Below are 26,813 nucleotides of genomic sequence, written 5' to 3' on the forward strand. Positions count from 1 at the left end.
ATTCTATTTCCTATGCATTGTTATACTGTGTTACTCTTATTTTTATGGGAAACACTAATAATTCAATATATGGATACAATGTGTAACGGCCAAATTAGGATAATTAGCATTTCCATACCTTTATTTCTTTATGTTTGAGGACTTCAAACTCTTCTCTTCTAGTTCTTCATAAAATACATAATAGGCATTTTAATAGGTAAACAATAGTCATTCTACTGTGTCTAACTGGATATTGAATGGATGTTACTTTTTTTTTTTTTTTGGCGGGAGGGACCAGGAATTAAACCCAGAAGTGCTTAACTACGGAGCTACATCCCCAGCCCTTTATAATTTTTATTTTGAGACAGGGTCTCAACTTTTCAATGCCTTGTGTATTCTTTGCAGATAAGAAGAAATCTGCTGCAAGATGCTAATGTGTACGTCTTTGTGCATATGCACAAGCATAAAATAGATCAGGAGAGTCTTAGTGGAATTGGTGAGTAGGGCATATACTTTTTAAAAGGTTAATTCAAATCCACACTTTGCAATCCAACAAAAATTATACCACCTTACACTTACAAATAGTACATTAATATTCCCATTTTCTTATACATTCTTAATAACTTCATATTAACTAATATTCTTTTAATATTTGCCAATTTTATGGGAAAAAATATAATGTCTGTCTCATGGTTCTCATTTGCAAATTGACAATATGTGTGTGTGTGTGTGTGTGTGTTTCAGAAGTACTTAGTCTTCATTCATTTTTCTATTAGGTTCATTTATCAGAAAAAAAAATTCTTTATACTTTAAAGACGTTGGGTATTTTTCTGTGAATAACAATTTTCTACTTAGTTTTCTATGTGTCTTCTAACATTGTTCATGAGGTTCATTTTTGCTCATAAATGTTAATATGAATGTAGTCAATTTAGCAATCTTTTTTTGTGCTTTTCAATTTTCCAAGACCTATTTCTACTTTAAATTATATTTCAATAATCACTAAACTGTAATGTTATAAAAGTAAATTCTATACAACTATCAAAAAGTCTAAATATACTATCAAAGAGAGATATTAATATGTTAAATTTAAAAAGTCACATACTATTTCATTGAATGTACACTGCATAAAGTTGGCATTGCTATTTTCCCAATTTGGGAAATAAGTAAACTCAGTTACACAGAGGTTAAGTATCTTTTAACTTACCTAAAGTCTAATAGCAAGTGGAAGAACTAGGATTTTCTCCTGGATAACTGACTCCAAAGTCCAAGTTATTAACCTAACTATTTGGGTTTATATTTGTCTATTTATTTACTGCTATAACAAAATACCTCAGACAGCAAAAAAGAGAAAAGATTTATTTATCAAACAGGTCTGTGGAAGCAAACAAACAGCATAGTACCCTGAAGGCCTCATAGCAGATGGTAAAATGGAGAAATGTGGGGCAGAAAAGTCACATTTTGAACAGGAAACCAGATTGAGGGGGTCTCAGTTTGAGACCCCCCTCCAGAACTACCAAGGGAGTCCCACAAGAACTATCTTAAGCCCCCTTGAGGACAGCACCCTCAGTTTATCTAAAGACATTTCACTAAACCCTACCTCATAAAGGTTCCACACCACCTCCCAAGACTACCCTCCTGGGGGCCGGCCTCCCAACACATCAATGATTAGTGTCACAGCAGCCAAACCATAGCAGGGTCTATGTGGGCAACAGAAAGAGCCTGGTGTGGAGCTTCCCAGCGGTTTTCTATTTTCAGTGAAATGTGGCAACCCGGAAAACACTGAGGTCTTCTAACAACAGCTTGATCAGATCTCCTTTGGGAGTTGGTTTGTTGGTGTTTTTGAACCTCCACTCCCAGAATGAGCCCATATTGATTTTATGATAATATATATTTTTAAATCTATCAGGCCTTAGAGAAAGATCAATTTGTTACTCTAAAAGTTTAGCATTAAATATTCTCCAAACTCCTTTGAACCCAAAAACTAATTCTGAAGAACATTTTGAAGAAATAGTGTTCTTTTAAGAATAGTTTTTGGGCCAGGGAGAGTAAGAAAGAGGAAAAGATAGGGGAAGCTGATCAAAGTACTAAGTTACAGTTAGGAGAAATAAGTGCACCTTAGGGTGACTATAGAGAATGATAATGTGCAGCTTATTCCAGAAAAGTTAAAAGAAAGGATTCTGAATGTTTTCACAATGAAGAGATGATAAGTGTTTGAAGAGATTGGTAAGTTTCCCTTATTTGAACACTACACAATGTGTACATAAATGGAAACATCATTTACTACCCCTCAAATACATGGAATTTTTGTGAATTGATTTAAAATTAAAAAAAAAAGAATTTGGGGCAGGGGACTAAAATAGTAGAATTTTTTTCTTTCCCTCTTTCCTTTGGTTTGCCAATGTCTGACTACTTCCCCTATAAGTACTGCTGACTTTATTATTTGGTGAGAATGTAATGTATGTTTTCATTAATATTTTAACCTTAGTCCTCTTCAGTTACTTGTACAAAGCAAAAGATTTTGTTGATACAATTTACTTTTTTTAAGTGAATTAAGTGATTAACTTGCTTTTCCTAACATTTCTATTCAAGCAGTTAAGAGGCTCCACGCTTCATTACCAAGCCCTGAGTTATGTTGGTGGCAGAAGGGCCCATTTCCCCTGATCTGGCATTCTGTGTTATTTATTAATGTACATCTCTAGGAGATAAGGCCTTCTCTTCTCCCTGTATATCCCTGCTCAGCCCCCTCCCCCCAAAAAAATCTCAGATACATTAACTACAACGAAAGTGTTTGTACCAACAAAATCCAGAGTACAGGTTAATCACTGGGGGGAGTCCCTTTTCTTGGTTAATCTGAACATCTACTAAAAAATCAGTTCATGCAAGCCCAGGCTTTTGAGGAGTTTTTTTATTTCATTTTTTATATAAAAGGCTCATTCATTTGCATTGATTCGACTCCACTTAATTAGACTCAGTTCAAGGTCACTAGGTACAGAGGTATGTTTCTACAGAAGCATTCACATTTTCACCTACCATTCATTTCATTTCCTTTTTTCCCCTTTTTCTTTTTTTTCTTCTTTGTTTTTTTAATTTTTGAAATTAGCAATTGCTGCATGCCTCTGGACTGAAGATAATTCATAGCAGTGCTAGTGATTTCAAGAATAAGCACTATTTAAAAATCTGTAACCATTCACCTCTTCATCTAATAATTATTAGAATACTATTTGTTAAGTCTTAAGAATTTTTCACAAATAATAAATTAAAAAATCTCTTCTTAGAACAAGCTTTAAAACCTAGTAGGGAGGACAATAAAGAAGTTGCAGGTTAACTATTCCTTATCTAGAATAGTTAACCAGAAATACTTCAGAAGTATTTACTGAATTTTGGAATATTTGCATACACATAATGAAATATCTCAAGGATGGGACCCTAAGTCTAAATACATGTTTCACAGACACCTTATACATGTATCCTGAAGGTAATTTCATAAAGTGTTTTTAGTGTGTCTACATATTGACCGCAACCCATCACATCAGGTCAGATGTGGAATTTTCTATTTTGTGACATCCTGTCAGTGCTTAAGAAGTATTGGATATCGGAAGATTTTGAATTTGGGATTTTTTTATTACTGATTCTCAAACTGTTCTGCCATGTAGGACAACTGGTGTACTAATGGAGGTAATTACCAAAGACCATGCAGCCACAAGAAACAAAAGGGAGTCTGGAAAACTTTCTTCCCATAAATTGCACATTCCATAATTGGGAACCCACCAAAACATCTTCCACTTGACAGGCAAGCAGGTGCATGAGGTTGTTCCCCTCCACAATTTTAATCTTCTCTGTTCATTCAGATCCAGATTCAGTTTTACTGTGTTTTTTTTTTTTTCTGCTAGGTCCTGTATTGTATTCACAGAACTGAGTATTTCAAATTATTTAAACTTACGGACTTTGAGGAAGGGATTACTCTAATTTCATACTCCTGTTAGTTTCCACAAATCCACATGGCAGATAAAAGTGAGATTCCTCAATGGTATCATGATTGTGCACTCTACTACTGTGACTTAATCTTTTGTAGGAATGTCCTTGGGTTTCAGGCTGGGAGAACATAAAAATTATAGATGGAAAATATCCCAAGGGCCAGTTTCCTCTGTACTCCAATCTCAAAAAGTGCATATACTTCTCAAATAGTATACATATTTCCTTTTATTTATATGTCAGTAAAATTCTTTGCCTATTTATTCAATGTTGTGGCCTAGTTATGTTACAGAGATAAGTCAATTTCCCAAATGATAATAAAAGTTTAATTACTAATTAGAATTACTAATTAGAATTAGTAATTAATTACTAATTAATTACTAATTAGAATTTATATCAATAGGGTTCTTCATTACCTTAATTTATCTTAGTTTTAATATCAAAATCTGAACTATAATCCCTTTTGGGAACTAGGCCTCAGAGAAATAGCTAGCTCACCTATACAAAGGGCTCACCTATACATTTTATTAAATGTTCTACTTCTGCTTTCTTTTATATTTATTCTATTTTTTTTTAATCCTGAAACTGCCATACAAATTTGTCTGGCATAAATAAATAATGTAGTCAGTATTCAAATAACTTTATAAAGATATCACAAGATAAATGAAACAATGAAAATCACTACTGCATACTAAAAGATTTATTAGTCACTTAGCAAAATGATCCACACTAAAATCATTTAACAGGTGTCCTGATTATCTTGGCACTTGTCCCACATTAAAGACCAGAAAGAAACTAAAGTCTAATATAATTGGCTAGAGTTCAAGAATAATAATTTGTATGATTTATTGAATAGACCTTTATGCTGTATTAGTTATCTGTTACTACATAACAAACAGCCCTAAGGCATTGCAACTTTAAACAACCTGCAGTTACTACCTCATAGTTTTTGTAGATCTGAAATTCAGGAGCAGCTTAGTTCTGGCTCAGGGTCTCTCATAAGGTCACACTCAGAATGTCAGCTGAGAAGGCAGTCATTTGAAAGCTTGATTGAAACTGGAGGCTCCATTTTAAGATGGCACACTGACATGGTTATTGGCTGGAGATGTCAGTTCCCACTTATGGGCCTCTCCATAAGGGTTATTGAGTGTCCACTGCCTTCTTCCTAAGTTATCCAAGAAAGTAAGATGGAAGACACTGTGTCTTTTATTATCTAGTCTCATAAGCCTCACCTTGTCATATTTATAGTATCTTAGAGTTTGGACCTGTCAGCCCTATTGACTGTGAGAGGGGACTACATAAGGACAGGAATAAGAGAAGAAGCTCATTTGGGCCACCATGAGACTGACTACTACACATACTTAACTCTTCACAGGAATACTTCTTTTCGATCCCATCATATCCCCATGGGATAACATAATTACTACTATCATAGTCATTGACATATGTGGTAGTTTAGACTACCACATATTAAAGCCACTATAGAAAGGCCTTAATAATGAGCCCAAATCTGACAGACAGCATGTGTGTTGGAATAAATTAACAAGGTTTCTTTCTTTGAGCACTTAACTATGGACTTTAAACCTTGAAGGATACAAACCTAGAAAGACATTAATAAGTATTACTGATGAAAAGCTGCAAACTGCTCTTTCAGGTTACAGAGCTATGAAATCTGTGCCTTACCAAAGCTTCCCTGGAGGAGAGCAGCAGCGCAAGTGCAGGTGAGTGCAGCCTCCACACGGACATGAAGGAGAGTGTGCAATCCCTGCCAGTAGAAGAGGACTCTTCTGTGTCCAGCCCATATCCTGCAAGAACAGCCCCATCCCCTTGAAATCAGTCCAACCAGCTTTAGCTACTGACTTCTTCCCTAGGTGGAACCACATTTCAGAAAACACTGCTCAAGACAATGGGCTTAAGAGTTCCTGATCCATAAAGAAGAATCTGGAAATTAATGCCTCAAGACATGATTTACAAATCTCTCTCTTTCTGGGGCAACATTGGTGACACAAACCTGAGGATGAGATTTTGGTTATTGTCTCAGCCAAGGTCCTTCTCTGAAACAGTCAGCCAGCCATTAAAGCACCCTATTCCACTTTAATAAAAACAACTCTAGAACTACTTGTTCACCTTTAAACATATTGAGACTGTGCCTTCAAAATAATGATTCTGTCTTCACAGAGCAATAGAGCCCCCAAACTGGAGAGTAATGACCATAATGAGGAATTGTACAAGGAAGAACTTTCCATCCTAAGACCAAGACAGCGTCCTCCCAAGAGCATTTTCCCCCTTATTTGAGCTTATTAAAGAAATTTTACTTTTTACCTCCAGCAACAAATCCAACTTTACTTTGAAACCTAATCTCTGCCATTTTATAAATAATAACCAAATGAGTAATACAAATGCAAATTAAACTGCAGTGAAGGACTGGTGGCTGGAGGGGAAGAAATCCTTAGAGAATTGGTTTGTCTCCTAGGTAATGAAGATGACAGACTGGTGTACATATTAGTTGTTCTCTCCAAAGCCATAGGGAAAGAAATGATGAGAAGAGAGGGCACAGCTGTGGAATGTATCCCAAAACCCATTTATTTGGGTTCCCAAGATTATTCCCAAGCTTTCTCACAATAATGTTTGATTACTCCAGTAACTGATGACTGTTTTTGTTTGTATTTCCCACAATGCAGCTACTGTGTGCATGCTCAGCTCTGGACTGCTGAAAATCTTTAATGCTCAACTGCCATTTTCCATAAGAATGAAGCTAAAGTCCCAGGGATCACCTCCTGGAAAACGAGGTTTTCAGCAGCAATCCAATATTTTCACAGCAGTGGCCTCTCCACACAATTCTTTTTACAGCTCAGAGAGGCAGTTCTGGGGTTCCTGGAATGGAATTAGAGGATGAGCTACACACTGTGCTTTAAGGACACAAAAGCAGCCAGGATCCTCACTCAGTCCCCTGTGCATGTACCTCCATGGAGAGAAAGCACTGATCCTCTGGATACCTCTGATCCTCGTAGGGGGCCAAACTGGCTTTCCCCAGCTATCCATGAGGTTAAGCAAAGTTCAAAAGTAAAGTTTTGCACTTAATATACTCTGGCTTTCACCACCACTCCCCCCCCCAAAAAAAAATCTGTTTAAGAGTAATAGATCATTTACAGAATATGTTGGAAAGAAAAAATAAACATAAATATAGAGCAGCTTGTGACTATTAAAAATAATGTCAAAAATCATGAAGCATATCCTACTGTCTACGGTTCCCATGCCCAAACCACCTCCATTTACCTGCACCCTACTAGATGCTCTGCTCACTTCAACTTAGCAAGGACAGGAATGGCATGGGCATGGTTGACCTTCTCCTTTCTTCCTACCTCTTCCCCTCCCCCAATCTGAGTGACTTTCAGGATAACCTTTGCATATTAAAATTCCTGAGGCCTTGAAGGTCCACAAAGTGCCTTTCTTTCTCACCCTGCTAGTTTAAGTGGATGTATAACACTAATTCAATTTTCTTTTCCTTAGCAACTAAAGATATTTCTTCATTATCCTCTTTTATCTCATGTTACTGGCAAGAAGTCCAATGCCCTATAGGTCTCAAAATTTGATAAATTTAATTACATAAAAAACTGAAACAAAAAAATTAATGGGAAGTTTGATATTGCTTTATATTTTACAGTTTTTTTTTAAGTGTCTGGCTTAATAAAAGACAGCTGTTTCTGTCTCCCATCTGTTGCAATTCACCTATCATGTAGCCTGTGGAAAATTCCACTGAACCCTCATGACATAAATGACAGTGAAAAGGCAAATACTATCTTCCTATTGTCCTAATATTAGTATTAGAGTTTGCTTTAATATTTATACTAAGATACTAATTTTTTAGCTATATACTCCCTAAAATAGTCTTGAGGAACCCCAGGGTTCCTTAGACCATACTTTAAGAACTACTGGTATAAAGAGGTTCTAAAAAGAGAGAGGCAATTTTAAGTGAGCTAGTGAACGGACTATTCACAGAAAAAGGAAACAGCCCTTACACATATAAAGTGCTCAAGCCTGCTCATGTTAAAAGAAAAACAAATTAAAATTATGCAAAGGTTTCATTCACCAAAACAGCAGAGGTGGTGTCCAAAGTTTGTCCATCAACTTTGTTGGCAAGACTGTGGAAAAACCCAAGTAGGACTTTAGCAATCAGATTATGGGTTCTAAGTACCATTTACTTCTGAAGGAAACTAAGAATCCTCAAGATATAGCTGATTTCCCATCTGGAGAAATGTGTCAAATTAGTCTAGAATTTGTTGTCATATTTGATAATAATGCTGCTGTCAGAGACTACTAGAATCATCTCAAAAAGATTCAAGAGCCAAAAGAGACAATGAAGTTCCCCACTTTCAAAAACAATAAGAACAATAACCAATGTGGATTCAAATACTAGAGAAAGACTTTTAACATATATAATGTTGGGGCTGGAGTTATGGCTCAGTGTTAGAGTGCTCGCCTAGCACATGCAAGGCGCTGGGTTCGATCCTCAGCACCACATAAAAATAAATAAATTAATTAAATAAAGGTATTGTTTTCAACTACAAGTAAAAAATAAATATTTTTTTAAAAAACATATATAATGTTATACATTATAATGTAAGAATAATAATAATAGGTCAACACTGAAGGATGATAGCAACCATACCTGTTAGAGTTTAGATATGAGGTATCTCCCAAAAATTCATGTGTGAGGAAATGAAAAAAAGTTTAGAGGTCAAATGATTGGGTTATGAGAGCCCTAACCTAATCAGTGAATGTTTCACTGATAAGAATTAACTGGGAGGTAACTGTAGACAGATAAGGTATGACAGGAAAAGATGGATACTCTTTGGGTTTATATTTTGTCCATGGTGAGCAAGAGTCAGTCCCTAACTGTACCCCCTGCACCCCCCATCTCTCCTATTCCCTCCATCCCCCTCACCCCCCACTCCTGGTGCTATATTCTGAACTCTGTTCCTCTGACACCTTCATCCACCATGATGTTCTGCCTCATTTCCTCAATAACCCATGAGCCTCAAAATTAACTTTCCTCCTTTAATTGCTCTTGTCATGTTTTGTAGTCACAGCAGCAAAAAATGCTAATTAAAAACAACATTCATCATTTGAAAACTAATAAAGGCAAAACTGAAGCATTATCCTGCCTTTCCTATAAGCCCTATACCAATGGATCAGCAAGTAGCAGATGAAGGGAACTTTATAGAAGTTTTTCAGCTAATAAACCAAGGAGTGATAAAATCCCACCATTGTGTAACCCCTATGAAATTAGTCAATTAGGAATTGATTATCAATGACTATTCATATGACAAAATAAAAACAGATAGTATTATCTCCTATGGAAGATGATGACCATATCTGTGAAATATTCTTGGAAAAAAAAACAAATAAGCTGAATCAGAGAAAGCCTCTAAATATGATTACCTATCTTCCAAGTTGGCAGGAAATATTTATCTCTTAGAGTTAGGAGTTACAAAGCGTATGTGACATTTTCCAGCGGTTCATGCCCCATAAATCCATAGATCCCAGGCTTGCTTACCATAAACAACCCCAGAAAACCAGACATCCTGATAAACTCTCCTACCAGCAAATACCTTTAGTTGTTTATCAGGTAGTCTGTCATTAGCGTATTTATAAGGAGACATGACTGCATTTGCCTGTCTCCTTGTTTCCCAGGGAAGTCCCTGAGAAAGGCCAGGACCACAGACCTGCTGTTTAACCATTTGCTTTCCTCATGTCCTCCCAGACAAAAGGACATATCAAAGTTGCAAATAAATGCTGATGTACTGAAAGGCCACAAGTATGAAGCCAAAAATTACCTACGTGAGAGTTTCATGTACGCTGGAGATAATAACTTAAAAATCAACAGAGAAACAATGTTTTTTTTTTTTCATAATAGTATCAAGAAAATGGAGTCACTGTGGTCACTGTACTCACCAATGATCCTCTCTCTCTCCTGGTATTCATGCCACTTTTCCCACACCATCATGGTTTGTCAATGTAGCAAATAGCACATGGCAAAAGTGATAGCTTATCACTTCCAAGGTTTTGTTATAAAAAGCTGTGACTTTCATCTTGGGTCCTGAGACTCATTTAGAGAGAATGAGGAAGGGAAAGAGGAACATAAATGTAGACACAAATAAATTCCTTGTTTTCATAAGCTTTTTCCTCACTGTGACCACAAGACCGACCTGACAAGAACAACATAGATGAGGGAGAGTTTATTTGGGTTCATGGTTTCAGAGGTCTCAATCCATAGATGGCAGATTCCAGAACTGGAGGGGTAAAGGTAAGGCAGAATATCATGACAGAAGGGCATGGTGGAGAAAAGCAGCTAAGGCCTGCCATTAGGAAGCAGAGAGAACTCTGCTCAGCAGGGACAAAATATAAAGGCACACCTGCAATTACCTACCTCCTCCAGCCACTCCCTACCTGCCAATGGGTTATCATATAGTCTATATCAATGAATTAATTCACTGATTAGGGTAAGGCTCCCGTAACCTAATCATTTTACTTCTGAACCTTCTTGCATTGTCTTACACGTGAGCTTTGGTGGGACACTTCATATCTAAACCATAACAATTCCCTTTATCCCATGTTATCCTCTTTATCTCATGTTGTGAGCAGGCATGCAGAGAGATCCACTAAGGAAGGAACTGAAGCCTCTGGCTAAGAGTTGGTGAAGAATGGAGGCCTGCCAACAGCGGAGTGAGCTCGGAACTAGATTTTACAGACTGTTAAGCCTTGAGATGATTGCAACCCTGACCCACAGCTTATTTGCAACTTTATGAAAGACTCTGAGACAGAATTATCTAGATAAGCTGCTTTCAGATTCCTGACTTAAAGAGTGTTCATTATCTTCACCTACTAAGATTGGGGATAAATTTAATGCAGCAATTAATTACTCAGCACTAAAACAGAATAAAATCATAGCATTTGCAGGTAAATGAATGGAGATGGAGAATATAATGTTAAGTGAAGTAAGCCAATCCCCAAACACCAAATGCTGAATGTTTTCTCTGATATAAGGATGTTGATTCATAATGGGGATGTGGGAGGAGCATGGGAGGAATAGACAAACTTTAGATAGGGCAAAGGGGAGGGAGAGGAAGAGAGGGGACAGGGGTAGAAAAGTCAGTGGAATGAGATGGACATCATTACCCTAAGAACATGTATGAAGACACAAATGGTGTGACTCTATTTTGTGTACAAACAGAGACATGAAAAACTGTGCTATATATGTATAATATGAATTGAATCATATTCTGCTGTCATATATAACACATTGCAATAAATAAAATTTTTTAAAAATACAGTTTGGTACCCAAAATGGGATGTGCTATAACAAAAACCCAAAATGTGGCAGAGGAAGACAGAAGGAAATGGATGGATGAAGGACTTTAAAGAGAATATCAGTGAAAGTCTAAATTGCCTTGATCAAACTGTTTGCAGAATTTTTGATTCTAAGAAGGCTACCTATGGGGTTTTAAAAGAAAATGAGAGAAATCTTATTGGAAACTGGAGGAAAGAAGATCCTTGTTATATAATGATAGAATCAGTCATCAAAAGTAATGTGGATGGTGGAAAATGTTTCTAGTGACCTGGATAATCTAGCAAAGAAGATTTCCAGCCAGACTGGTGAAAATGTCACATGAATGCTATTATAGTAAAATACAAGAGAAGAGTGATTAGATCAGGAAGTACTTTCATACAAAAAGAATCAGAGCCTCTAAGTCTTGAAAACTTCCAAGCTCTTCAGATTGCAAATAATATTAAAATTAATTTTTCTGAGTAAAGATCAAACCTTAGACACTCTCAAGAAAGTATGCTCCAAATATGAAGCTGAGGATATGAGCATAAAATCCGTTGTTCAAATTTCAGAAAAGTCAGAGGTGATACCTCAGAGTGAATATCTCAAGGCATAAGGATGTCCATTAAAATATCAGCTATGATACCAATGTTAGAAGCAACCTAGATACCAACACTAGAATAATGAATAACTAAAATATAGTATAGATATTGGGTAGAAGATGATAGAATGTAGCAGTCAGTAGAGATTTACCAGCTACTGCATTATTAAATCTTTTTTTTAAAAAATAGGGTTGAGTAAATCAATGAGACAATATGAGTTCTGTAGTACAGGACCACTTGTGTAAATTTAAAAGACACACTGGCAGACAGAACTCCACTTTTAACTGACTTCACTGCAACTACAGGTATGAAATGCTCCACAACAGATGCCTGTGAAAGGTATCACATAGGACAGAGCCACAGCACTTGCATAGCCTCCATGAGCCCTGGGTTTGATTTCCAACACTGCAGAAAGAAAGAAAGAAAGAAAGAGAGAGAGAGAGAGAGAGAGAGAGAGAGAGAGAGAGAGAGAGAGAGAGAGAGAGAGAAGGAAAGAAAGAAAGAAGGAAAGAAAGAAAGAAAGAAAGAAGGAAAGAAAGAAATGAATGTAAACATGAGCAAAGAAGGAAAAAAGATAAAATAATTCGTGTAAATGAGTTATCATCAACTGAAGTATAAGATCATTTCAACTCTCCACTCAGAGGAAAACAAGTATAGAGAAGAAAAAAAATAAACTAATCAAAGGACAAAAGGAGAAAAGAGAGAGCAGAGAGAAAGGTAAAAAAAAAAAAAAGGCAGGAAAGATGAGTTAGCTTTGAAGTGTGTAGAACTTTCAGCTGAAGAACTCTGGGGATCACTAGGAACCCTTAGGCGCTATAGACTCTGGCTAACCTCTTCCCTATTCGACTCTATATGCTGACTTTCTAATCTGCTGCACCATGACACAGAATCAGGAATTATAAATATGTCAAGCTGAAGAAAAGGTCAAACTTGATGGTGGTGATTGTTTCCCTAGCTCGTGGGTGGAAGGGAAGGGTGGTATAAGAGGTCTGAGGTACTTCTCTAGCAGGGGAAAAGACTCAAGTTGGTAGGAATAGGAATGTCTTGAGCCCCCTGGGAAATTGAGCAATTTGGGGTCTCTGCCTTCTGAATCTCTTTTCAAAGCATGTTTCTCTTTTAAAATAGGTTTGAGGGCATTTCAAAAGCTACTAATTAGGTAAGATTCATGTCACATTCTGAAATTGTGTTTCCTTAATGCAATATAAAAATGCTGCTATTAGCCACATTTATGTCTTATTAACAGTATAAAAGCATTAAGGTGACTTGCTTGGGCAGCCAGTGGTATTGCTAGCCTTTTTGTTGCCCATATTAATTACAGCCATCCTTGAAAGGGCAGCATGATAAGGTTGGCTGAAGATGAATAGAAATATGAGACTATGTTTTTCTGTGTCTCTCAGCCCTTCTCCAGTGAAACCTGGATGATGCTTGGGTAAATGATATTCAAGAGTCACCATTTCTAAGACCCTTAATGAGACCATTAAAACCAGGAAGGGAGAAACCATTGTGTGTTATAAAAAGCAGGCCAGGAGAAATGGCTCATGCCCAAGGAAAAATCAAATACTCATTGCTTACTCAGGAAGCCAGGTGTGAGGAAAGAATTCAGTATCCATGTGGACACTTAAACCTTAAAATAATATAGAGGGGGAAATTCATAGAATTGAAAATAAAGAGGAGACTAACAGATGCTAGGCTGGGGAAAGATAGTGGGTAAGACTGACAGTCTTAGCCTATGAATAATGAAAATACCACTAGATTGAAATATCAGGAGAGACGTAAATAGGGTCATCCAAGGCTTCTTTTTTCACATGTGTTAATTGTGCTGATTTTTATTGTTCATGAAGCTTTTCCATTAGTGTGTATCAGAAAAATTTAAGTTTTTTAATAGTGACTGTCTTTGTATTGCACTTTTATGTATCTATAGGGACTTACCCTTGCATTTAGAGGAATGAACATAAAACTGAGCAAGGATCATCTTGATAGCTTTTCCAGGAGAGGAACCATGCCGTTGCAGGGCAGATAATAACGCACATTCATCTAAGTTCTATTCTTCAAAGTGAAAGTCAACCATCACAAAAAGGCAACATCTTGATTGAAGATACAATTACATCTTTCCAATTTCTCTATTCATCCAAAAACGCTGAGATTCTAGGAGCTTAGAGGGAGTGTCCAGAGGAAATTTCTTACCTACATTTTTGTAGACTGGAATTCAGATGGCCATGCCCTATTATGATAAGTAAATTCATAGAAACTCAATATTACAATAAGCACAAATGATAAATCCGTCCTTTAGAAAACCAAAATCATATTATAGTGAAATACATTGTTTGCTTTTCTTAAAAAAAAAAAAAAAAAAAAACTAGCATTAGTCCTTCCTGGAAGAGCTACAATTTCTTGATCATCTCTATAAGGAGAGGAGAAAAATCACAAGAGTAAATGGGATGGATAACAGTAGGGCCATTTAGTTTAGAAACTGAAAGCAAGAGGTCAGTGAAGGATACTCCATGACCACAGACAGATGGCAAACTTTCCTCACTGCCAGAGAAGCTAGGCATCCCTGAAAGCCCTCCAGTGGACTCTCTGCCTCAGAGTTTACCAGGAGGAAGGGGTGAGCAGATGTGTTAACAATGTGCATTCCCCGTGGGTGGCAGGGACAAAACACTTCAGGAGTCAGGATCACAGCACCAGAGGTGATTAAGAAATTTATTGTGAGCAGATGGATATACCAATGACTGCAAAGGGCAGGGGAGCAGATTTTACAGAACTGAGGAAGAAGACTATCATGATCTGAGGCCCTGATCCTATATGCATGCAGGTTCCAAAATCTGACCTGTTTAGCCCTTAATAAAATATACCTTATAAAATATACCTTATAATTTTATAGCCCTTAATAAAATTAGCATATCCAGAGTAGAGGATAAAGTATGGATTTTTTTGTCCCTTGAAACTAAATTATTTGTTTTCTGCAATTTACTTATTTTATGAAAACCTCAGCTTTCTCCTCTGCAGAATAGTAATACCCTCGGACCATGCCTATGGTTATGTAGAAAGAACTTAACCCAGTGTCTGGTGCATAATGGGATTTCCTTGAATCGTATCTAACTTTCTTATTATTATTGCCATCATCAGCCCTTGTACTTGTGTGTGGATGTTCCTAGAAAATGCTGGACAGAGCTTTTAGAGATCACTACTTGGGATCAGTGGTCACATTACTTGTATTTGTCATTTGAAAAATGCACTTTTTTTTTAAAGGTAAACTTCACAGTATTTTGACAGGATTTTTAATATTTGAGTTCATACCATTGTATTTGAGATGATCTTAAAGAAGAAAAAAAATTACTAAAACTCAGGCTAAGAGAAAAATACAGTCTGAAAAATATCTAAAGGAGAAATAAACTGTGAAAGTGACTAACATACCCCAAATTTTCAAAATCTGCCTATTGTTCTAGTGAACCACTATAAAATAAAAGCCATGCAGATGGCAAGGATAGGATGTGGAGAAAAAGATACACTCATACATTACCAATGGGCCTTCAAATTGGTGCAAGCACTCTGGAAAGCAGTGTGGAGATTCCTCAGAAAACTTGGAATGGAAACACCATTTGACCCAATTATCCCACTCCTTAGTATATATCCAATGGATTTGAAATTAGCATATTAGAGTGACAAAGCCACATCAATGTTTATAGCAGCTCAATTCACAATAGCTAGGCCACGGAACCAACCTCAGTGCCCTTCAGCAGATGAATGGATAAAGAAAATGTGGCACATTTACACAACAGAGTATTATTCAACCATAAAGAAGAATGACTTTATGACATTTGCCAGCAAATTGTCGGATCAGAGACTATTATGCTAATTGAAATAAGCCAGGCCCAAAAAGCCAAAGGTCGAATGTTTCCTCTAATATGTAGCAGCTAACCCACAATAAGGGAGGCAGGTAGTGAGGGGAAGAATAAAAGTTCAGTAGATACGACCATGAGGAATGAAGGGAAAAGAGGGGAAATAAGCAAAGGAAAGACAGTGGAATGAATCTGACATAATTTTGCCATGTACATATATGAAACAACATAGTAAATCCCATTACCATTTACATGCAGAAGAATGGGATCCTAACTAGAATAAGATATATTCCATGACTGTATAATTATATCAAAATAGATTTTGCTGTCACATACAACTAAAAAGAACTATTTTTTTAAAAAAAGAAATAAACTTCCTTCTTGCTTAAAAAAAAAAAAGCATACGGAGTGCCTGTAAGTAGCTTTTCTCTTGATATGTCTGTGTGGGACTTATCTTCTGTGTACAAGAGAGGGTTTAGGATGCCACATGCAGTTTGAGTCTCTGCAAGGCTATATGGAAAGGAGAGAGTGAGAGAGGGAGGAGGAGGAGGAAGAGGAGGAGGAGGAGGAGGAATAAAACCTAAAAAACATTAAAAAAAGCAATACTGATAATTGATATTGATAAAAATAAAACTGGAAAGCACAAAGTAAATACCCCTGGGACACAATGATAAAAATGTCCTGAAAATGAAAGAAAAGATGCTCCCTCTGGTAGGACATTTTTAGTGCAATTGCCCTAAGTGGAAAAAAAAAAACAACATTCTTTACACCTTCCCATTTCTGTCTTATAAAACTCTGGCAGCAAACAAGCTTCTCTTATTTTCATTTCACATACGAGGAAATGGTCACAATCAATGACCACAAAGGAAGTGCAGACTCAATCCGGTGGGTTTATTGCTCCAGAGTGGGAGTCTTAGGTTTGTAGCTAAGATTTTCTGACCTAACATCCCACCCTATCTCCAATATCCCGCACTCTCTCCCCCTAGAGACCCAATGAAATTGCTTTCTCTAGGGAATTTCAAGAATACGTTTCATCTTTGAGAGATGCAGTTCTCTGGGAAGAGAACTAATGATCTCTTTCCCTATCAAGATCCCTTCCAGCTTTTGATTCCTCTGCATTCTCCTTCTCTGAGCCTAAGGGCTAGTGGTTGACCTACTTGGGGATCTGAAGAAAAGGCCCTGTGAAAGACAGGAGTCTGAAACTGTCATCAATACTTCTGGGTTTTAACGAGGCAAATTTAGATCCAGTTTTGAATATGATGACAACATCACACCCCATTGCCTAGGGGGTTATGAAGCACGCAGATTGATTGACAGTATTGTCAAAAACAAACTTAAAAATAGAAAGCATATACCTATATGTTAATAACTGCTTTGACATAGACCGGATCGAAGTACACCACAGCAGCTTGTAAAATGGTTTGACCCATGGAGTTTCTTCATAAATACCTTTGGGAACTGAATATCTATACACCAAAAGGCATTTTCTGGGTTGTCTTTACCTGATGTCTGTCCTTTATATTCACCTGGGTTCCAATCAAGGCTCTACTATTTCTTTATCTAGTTTCTTCACGTATGAAAAAATAATAATAGAATCTAACTCAGGAGATATTTTTCAGAAAAAGATAAAACCACGTAGGTATAGTGCTTACATGAAGTTGATCTATATAATCACCACCAAGTGTTAACTGTTAGCCATTTTTTAAAGATATCCTTTCTCAGACTTTGCCAAATCCAAAACCCTGACACTCTCCTTTTTTCTCAGCTTAGTTATTTCATTGTTCACCTATTACATCAACCAAATCACAGCTTCCAAGAGCAAGCTTGACATTGGGCACCACTGCCCTTTACTTAGAAATTTAGTACCACCTGCTTCTGACTCAGATGTAACTTTTGTTTTCTAGAGTTGCCCTAGTAAATATAAACTGGGTGGCTTTAAACAACAATAATTCAATAATTCATTCCCTCCCAGTTCTAGAGACCTGAAGTCTGAAATCAAGGTATTAACAGAGTCATAGTCCTTCTAAGACTGAATAGAATCCTTTCTTTCCTCATCCTATCTTCTAATCATGATCATGAATCCATGGTATTTGGGGCTTAATTAATTGTTATATCACTCTGATATCTACTTATGTTATTGCATAATGTTCTCCCTGTGTATTTCTATCTTCAAGAGGCATTTTCCTTATCTTATATGAATACTGGTCATACCGAATGGGGATTCACCCTGATGACTTGATAACTTGATTACATCTACAAAGACCCTATTTCCAAATAAGGTCATTCACAGGTATTAAGAACATAGGAATCTAATACATTTTGTGTGGGGACATAATTCAGCATATAGTTCCAGATTTCTGCTTATGCCTTTTGTTCAAGCAATTAACTTTTTCTTTACAGGACAGATAGTGTTTCCTACCCTCATGGAAATTCCACTCCATGGATGGAGACAAATGTTTAAAAAAAAAAAAAGCTAAATAAGTTAATACCTAATTTCAAGGACAGTGAGTGACAGACAGAAGATGTTGTGAGATGTGTAACACCTAACCTACCTGGAAACGCACAGAAGCAAACAAGGCAATGGGCTTGGTTTGAGCTGGGCAGCAATCCAGGCACAGGGAAGAATAAGTGATAAGTTCCTAAGAGCAGAAAAAAGATAAATACTTGGGATATATTAAAAGAAAACACAGGTACAGTGCTTCCTAGCTAACATGTGTGAAGCTGTGGCTCTATCCCCAGCACCACCAAACAAAACAAAAACAACGTGATTGAAGCAGAGAGAGAGAGAGGGGCTCAGACACAGGATGTCGCCTAACTTCCAAGATGACAAAATGGCCCTGAGGAACTTGATCCTAAGAGTTATGACATCTGAGGAAGAATTGAGGTAAAGAAGGTTGTTGTCACTCAATGTTTTTGCAGAAACAAATGTTTAATAAACTTTTGTAGCTCTCTGATCCCCAGGCAAATTCTGGTTTCTTGGCTAATACTCTCCCAGATTCTGACCCAGTTCTCTTTTCTATTTCTTTGTCATTAACTTGTCTGTCAGTCTCTGCGCCCTGCCTTTATTTCCTTCCTCTCTGAGGTTTCTGCATCCAAGTTAGCCAGATGACATCACCAGAACCCTACCTGGACCTCAGGTAAGAGGAGACATAGAGCACTTGAAAGCTTTTACCTTTCCATGTGACTGACCTCACCAAAGACAACTCATATGAAAATAACAAATGAAATAAACTTGGAGAAAAATATATGTACATATTATATGTAATATATACAGTCATCCCTCTTTATCTATAGGTTTGGATTCTTTGGACTCAACCAATGATACATCAAAACTATTCTAAATAAAAATTTTAAAAATGCCTCTATTCTGAACATGTGGAGATTTCTTTCTTGTCATTATTCTCTAAACAATACAATACAATAACTACTTACATATCATTTACACTGTACTAAATGTTATAGAAAAAAGGATTTAAAGTATATAGAGAAGATGAATGTACATTATATGCTACCACACAGTTTTATATAAGGGTCTTGAATATCCCCACATGATATGTATGTACATGTGTATACATACAAAAAAATTAATTTGGAGTTAGCCCTACAGCAGAATGTGAATGAAAACTACAAAGAACTAAAGAAATTATGTTAAGTCTTATGGCTGAAAAAAAAATTCTCTTCACCAGATTGGAAAAACCATTGAATCCTCCCTATAAAGTCCACAAAACTGAACTTCTAAAGCTTTTGTAATTTGATAACACTAATACACATCTGTGTTGTGATGCTCAGTTTCCTTAAGTGTTCATGTTTTATTGGCTTGGAGACCTAACAAAGTAAAATCTACTCTATTTGCAATTGTCAAGCTAATGAAAGAAAAATTGCAGTGGCTTATCCAAACATTTGATTCATTCTGAGATTTTTTTAAATGTTTCAAAGTGTAGTAAGATCTTATTAAATTCTAGGCTCTAAAGGAAAAAAATCCATAATATTACTTGATTCTACTCTGCAGTCCAATGCACAGTATTTCTTGTTTAATCAGGAATCATAAATGCCAAGGATTTAGTGTGAGTTTGAGACCACCCAATGCCTCCAGGATTAATGCCTCCTGGCATTAAGCAGGATATTAAATTAAGGAAAATGCCAGTCTTGTAGTTTTACTAAATGTAATTTATATTTTAACCATCATATTAAATCCTTTAATTGAAATTTGTAAAACAAATGGCAGTATTAGTAATTCCTTTATCAGCTTCCAATTCTCTGCCTACTTAACACCAGCCTTTAACCCAAGGGAAATATAGTTCCCAATGCAATCCTTGAACTTGGGGAAATGTCATTGAATCTTCACATTGCCTAGCCTTCCTATTCACTACTCCTGCAAGATAACACATTTTCATTTATCATACAAATGTGCTCATTTTCTTTTGGTGGTACAAATGCATATTAACAGAGACTTTCCAGCTTATTGTTATCTGGACTTCTGGCTTATTCTGTAATTATACATCAGAAAGAACAATAGTTCAAACCGAGCAAGGAACAAGAAACAAAACCAAAATGACAACTAAAGTGTCAGAAAGTCCAAAAGCAAATGAGAAACAAGAGCAAAACCTTGACATAAGAGAGAAGAGCAGAGTGACAGGGACAAATAGAGAAAGATAGAATTAGCAGGGTTCCATGATCATTTCCCCCAATACATTGTTCCCTGCAAAACCATTGGTTTGTTTTTATAATTGGTATTTTCCTGACATCAGTGTGCACTCTGCTTTCTCTGCTACCATGTGCCCACCTGTTTGACAATCTCTCCTCATCTAAAAAAGAAAAACATAAGGGAGGCAAAACTCATCTAGACATTGAAAGGTAAACACATCCTCTTATATTCTTAGACCACGATCCAGAAATGTCTCTGAATACTAGATAGAGCACAGGAAGGATCAGACTGTTAGCTTTCCCTTGCTTTGACAAAAGACATGAGAGAAATCATTTAAATTAGAAAGGGCTTCTTTCGCTTCACAGTCACAGAGTTATGGGTCCATGATAACTTGGCTCCACTGTGTCTGGGCCTGAGGTGATGTAGAACATCATGGTTGGGAGTCCATGGTGGAGCAAACTGCCCACCTCATGGTGGTCAGGAAGCAAAGCCAGAGAGAGCCTGCTTTTATAACAAAGCCCTTTCCCCCAAATCCATTATGATATGAATCAATGGATGGCTTAATCCACCAGTGATGCCAAAGCCTCCCTGATCCAATCACCTTTCAAAGTCTCACCTCCAAACACTGCTGCATTGGGGACCAAGCCTTCAATGCATGAACTTTTGTAGGACAGTCTAAATCATAACAAAAAGGTTAGTGAGCCCACAATGTGTGAAGGAACAGCTTGCCTGGGAGTCAACAAAAGCACCTCAAAAGAACCTACTTACACCCACTTTCTTGAAGAAGCGAGGTCAAAGGGACAACAGCAACAGTGGAAAAAAATAGAGTCTGGAGAGGAGAGGACATGGATTTAACCTTGACCCCTAAAAGGTCTTCAGGACTTGCACGAAACATGAGCACCTATCCACACGGAGGAGTGGAGTGGGCTCACTGCAGATCCTGCTGTAAAAGAGCAGCAGATGGAGCTGAGAGAGATCCCCACCCATGGCTGCCCATAAGAGAATGCTCCACGTAGAGAAGATGGGTGCAGTCCCAGGCATGACACATTCAAGCTTCCCCCTGAAGGTGCATGGGGATTTCCATCCTGTACACGGCCCATAAGTGTCTGTTAAGTTACTTTCTTTCTTAGAGGGCAGAGACCCCCAAAAATCTCTGATATGACAAATTTGATCCCCCACTATGTTATATCCACATAATCTTTCCTCCCCAGGGGCATGCAAACTGTCCAGAACCACTGTTACTAATTTGGTGTCAGCTACTATTTCTGTTGAACAATCCATTAACAAACTTTCTTAGCTTCTTAACCCCCATGTTAAAGCCTATCTAGATCTCTTAGCTAAAGTTCTCCAAAATTTTGACCAGATTTTCTTGGCTCTTGCATTATCATCAGCGTCATGTTGATGTCTGCTCATTGTCTCCACCCTGGCATCATCATTTCCTCTCTGTGATGTTCTCATCCATGCAGCCAAATTCCAACCATCAGGACTTACCTAAACCTCAGGTAAGGAGGCATGGAACAATTGAGGCAAAAGTAGGAAGCATCCATTCAGAAGCCACCTGGTTTCACCAAGAAAACCAGAGGATGCTTCAAAAATAAATTCTCCGGAAGCTAGTAGGGTGCCTCTTAGAAAGAGTGTTCATGCATACCCACCTCACCTCAGCCACTTCTGCTCCTGTAGGGTACACTGAAATTTACAGGAAAGTTCCAGAGCTGGTAGGGCAAAACCCTTCCCAGTGCAACTCTCCATGCCTGGGGTCCTTTCCCTACCACACTGAGCTAGGCCTCCCTGGACAGCATGGCAATTCTTTATAACCTTATATAGGCTTTATATGAACCTGGCTGTACCTCTGTTCATTGTCAAGGGACAGCCCCAGAATTTGCAGAAAGCCCTTTGTTGTTGCAGCCAGCTGCAGTTCATCTACCAAAAAAATCACTGCATCAGCCCCTCCCTCCCCAGACTCCTGGGCCAACCCCCTTTATTTTCTTTAGCTTCCTAGCAGCCTGCCATGCTTACTCATTGGGAAGCTCTCCAAATCTGTAAAATGGCCACCGCAGCTGCTCTCCCACCTGCCATGCTGCTTTCAGCCTCTAATCTGAGCAACACATCCTCCCCATAACTCATGGCCTGACTTTGTCTGGAGACCTCTCCTCTACTTCTTGGAATGTCTGAGCTTCCCTCTTCTAAATATCCATGAGACACTGCCACTGTCTTCAGAAGATATTAGAGTCAATGTTCTGGGTTCTTTCTTTCACCTGGTTCCACCGGCAGTACAGCGAGTCCTGGTAATTGGCAGTCCCATTCTCTGACCAAAACCATATTTGTGCCTCCATCATTATTCCAGTCAGGCTCAGAGGAGTAGGGATGAAAGTCTATATCTATTTCTGCCACTCTGTTTCCTTTTTTTTTTTCCTACCTTGTTTTCTTACAGTCTCTCTTTCAAGAATGGAGAACATTTTCCCAGAAGTGAAATGTCACAGCTTGGCTATCATTGGCTTGACTCCACAGTGAGCACAGGACTGCCTTAAAAATTCTTAATGAACCAATATGAGCTGGTTTATCAGAGGCATTCTGGTGACCCTAGTAAGTAGCCAACCAATAAGCTTTCCTACCTTCCAAAACCCAAGAATCACCTTTGAGTAAAACACAAGAAACTTTTTCTGCATTTTCAAAATGAATTTTCTGTGCACTGACAGCAACACCTACCAAATCAAGAACTAATGCCTCCCACTAAATAATCTGATGCTGATCACGCCTTCCAGAGCTTTCTGCACTATTTCTCACGCCATCACAAAAATTAGACCCCTAGATGTCTTTCCATCAAAACCAACATTTCCAAGATTATTTTTCAAGTTAGGCAAAGCCAGAGTTATAACTGTTCATTTAATCTAGTAAATTAGGAAAGGAAGGAAAAAGAAGAAAAAAAATAGAGATATTCTAAGATAAGCATTGGTTCCAAGAAGAGTAATTTGGGGGTTTTGTCTGGTTTTGTTCTATTTAGTTGTTGTTATTTTGTTTTGTTCCATTTTTGTCTCCTTTTTGACATGTTTTTAAATAGAGAAGACAGAAGCTACTACTTCTCAAGAGGCTTCAATGTTCTTGAGCCCCCGGAATGGCACTTTCCTGGAATTTTTACATTTGCTCCCCCGGGAACCCTGCAAACCTTTCAGGTAGGTACACTGAGGCTAGGAAGGAATTTACCTCAACTCTCGTTGCAGAGAGAGGCCAATTCAGAATTCAAATTCAAGCGGCTAATTCCTAATTAAGCCCCTTCCTCCATATATCATCATCTCTCATATGACATCATCTCATTCTGTTGGAATTCTCTGTTCAATACAAGGATCTGTGCATGGTCAAACGAAGGAGGCAGCATGCTGCAGAGACAGACCATTGTGCCCACTTCAGGGCAAGGAAGCTGGGTTTTTCTTGTCCCTTCCATTAGCCAACATGTGACCTTGGTCTGTTCACATGCTTTGTCAGCCCATTTTATTACCTCTATAAAATTTTCAATTACTGAATTATTTCTAATGTCCTTTTTGAATCTAACATTCTAAGGTTCCTCTATATAAGTGGATGAAGCTCTTTGAATAAGTGAATATATTGGAAATCAAGACACAATTCTTTCTAACTCTCCCCATGATGTCCCTCCCCTGGAGGACTCCATTTCCAGGCATGAGTGTGCTCATCACTGTAGATATCACAGCTTTGACAATGCCATTTCATCCTCCTTTAGAATTTAAAAATCGTCCACCAAGAGTGCATTACAAAAATCACTCACAGGCAAAGGTTAAAAAGTGGATCCTGCATGTAATGAATTTCTGAAGAGTATTCAGTCCCTGATCTTTCTAATACAGGCACTGCTTCTCAACAATAAAAGGACAAGAATAATTGGAAGCAGACTCCTTAAAACACACACCTCATATTCATCCTTCAGCTTTGCTGCAGTCCCATTGAAATGGAACAAGCACTTTGTCATGCTTAAAAGAAATTCATTTGGCCTCTTCATTGAGTTTTGATCTAAAGGAGAAGAGACGATTAATAGCCATTTGGTACCAAGCACAGACCTCATTTTGCACCTTTTGTTGCTGAGGTGTGTGGGTGCCCTAAGCAAGGATAGGGAAACTTGGGGCCGCTGTTTTTCTTTTTTCCCACTATAAATTAAGCCATTTCCAATTTTCCTAATCCTGAGTTTCTATGGCATTAGCATCTTCTTTCTCCGTGTTCATTATCATCCCTGACAAACATTTCCAGAGAAGTGTTTCACTGCAGTTCTAGCAAAATTTTCTCTGAAGACACATTCTGATGAAACTGACATTACAAAAGATAGAGGGAAAACAGCTTGAATGTGATGGAATTATTACTAATCATAGAACAGCACTATATATTTTCTATAGCTATATTAAGAATACCAAGTCACTGAAACATATCTGGAAAGATATGCAACACACTAATAATCATGGTTTCCTCTGAGGAATAGGGTGCACTCTTTGGGAAAGGGGACAGGGATGCATGCATGCACACCAGAAGGAAATTTCAACTTGGTCCAAAGTGTCTTCACATTCTGCAAAGAACATAAAAACAAAAACATGTTTTAAAACTCTAAAACAGAATAAACTAAAAGAAAACAACTAAGCACTAGTCTTTTCTTACAGGGGTTAGAGTGATTCTTTTATTTCTACAGACCCAATAACCAAGAAGTTTATTCAGTTATTTGAAATTTGGGATGTGGGGGTCATCTACTCCCACTCTCTTAGGAAAGACTGCCTGGCAACCCCCAGAAAGAGATCAACAATAATTTTATTCCCCATTTGGCGCTGCCTGCTCTCCCCTGAACTACCTTTAAAGTTGGTGTTTTGTGTCCATCTTGCTGCTTCAAGTCCCGGACGCCACTAAATCCTGGATGGTAGTCTTTCTGCCAGCCTCATCTTCTGCTCCTGGGACCCTGAGACCTTCCAACTCAGAGTGTTCATAGGATAAACAATAATCAGGTAAAAGTTTTATATCACACATTGTGACAATTGGGGAAATATTGAACACAGTCCCCTTGAGGCCAGGAAGATGACCAAGTGTTATTTTTAAATCTCTTTTCCATTTAACATTGTCCTGATGCCCATAATGAGTCCAGTAAAATAAGAAAGAACACTAAATCCAGCAGACAGAAAAGAATAAACATGCCTGTCATTTTATCACAGATGATATAACATGTATGTAGAAAATCCTCACTAATTCACAGGCAAAGTAATGGAATTAGAGTTCAGCAGATACGGAATCAGGCAAAAATAAGTTGCATTTTTATATAGCAAAAAAAAAAAAGTTCACAATTTTTTTTAAAAATACATTTCATATTATCATTCAAAAAATATGAGGCACCTAGTAAAAACATTTTGACTATAATTTTTATTTTTTTAATTTTAATTTTCTAACTTAAAAAAATAATTTTTAAAATTTTAATAAAAAATTTTAAGTCCGAAAAGAAAATGATAAACAGAAAATATAGAACACATATTATTTTTAGCTATAGAACAGTTGCTGATATTGAATATTTCAGTGAAAGAAGTTTCAGAGTTAATAATGTGAATGGCATTCTTCAAAATAAATAATAATAATAGCAGTGTTTTTCAAATAACAGAAATGTCATTGAAATCATCCACCAGCTAAATTATATAATATGCCATTTTACATGAGCAGCTGAAAAATCTCAAATTAAAAAATAAATATAACTTATTGAAAATAGTTTGTAAATAATTAGTAAAAATAATGAAAATATGTATACAAAATAAAGTGGTAAATCAAGTAAATAAGCCTGACAGCAAATACTAGTACAGTGTAGATCTGTCATTATAGGGTATAAATGCTAAGTTGGGAATTATTTAAACTCCATTTAAGCACAAATACCACAGGTGGAAAAACAAAACAAACCTATCTCTAAGCATGGTTTCTAATTTTTATTAACTGGAAAGCATCTAAGCTTATTCAACAGCTTGAAACAAGTTCCATACAAAAGTAACACACCTTTGAATCATCACAGGAAGATACATAGTAACACTGGGTACAAGGCTGAATGGGTACTAGGCTGAGGAGCCCTAATCCCAGGAGCCCTTAATCATCAGCAAATACTTCTTTTAGTCCTGTCTGACAAAAGGCTGAAATCTTTGACTACTTTGGCATTTTTGCTACAGTTACATTTTTCTTCTTTTCTAGTTGTCCTTCACATGGAGAATTTTAAACATACATGCCACTGTATGGTTTTCTCTAAATAATCTAAGAAGTGTAATAACATGTCTTGCTTGCTATTAAACTATCCAAACTTACAACAGGAACAGAGTGATATTTTAAGGATTTATATTTATATTATCAAAGATTCAAAAGAAAAACCAAAACACAAGTAAAGTTCAAACAATTTTGTTCAAAAAGGTAGGTCCAAATTTGCCATTTTACCTGAAATTAAA

Source organism: Ictidomys tridecemlineatus, chromosome 1 (genome assembly GCF_052094955.1).
Source record: "Ictidomys tridecemlineatus isolate mIctTri1 chromosome 1, mIctTri1.hap1, whole genome shotgun sequence".
NCBI lineage: Eukaryota > Metazoa > Chordata > Mammalia > Rodentia > Sciuridae > Ictidomys > Ictidomys tridecemlineatus.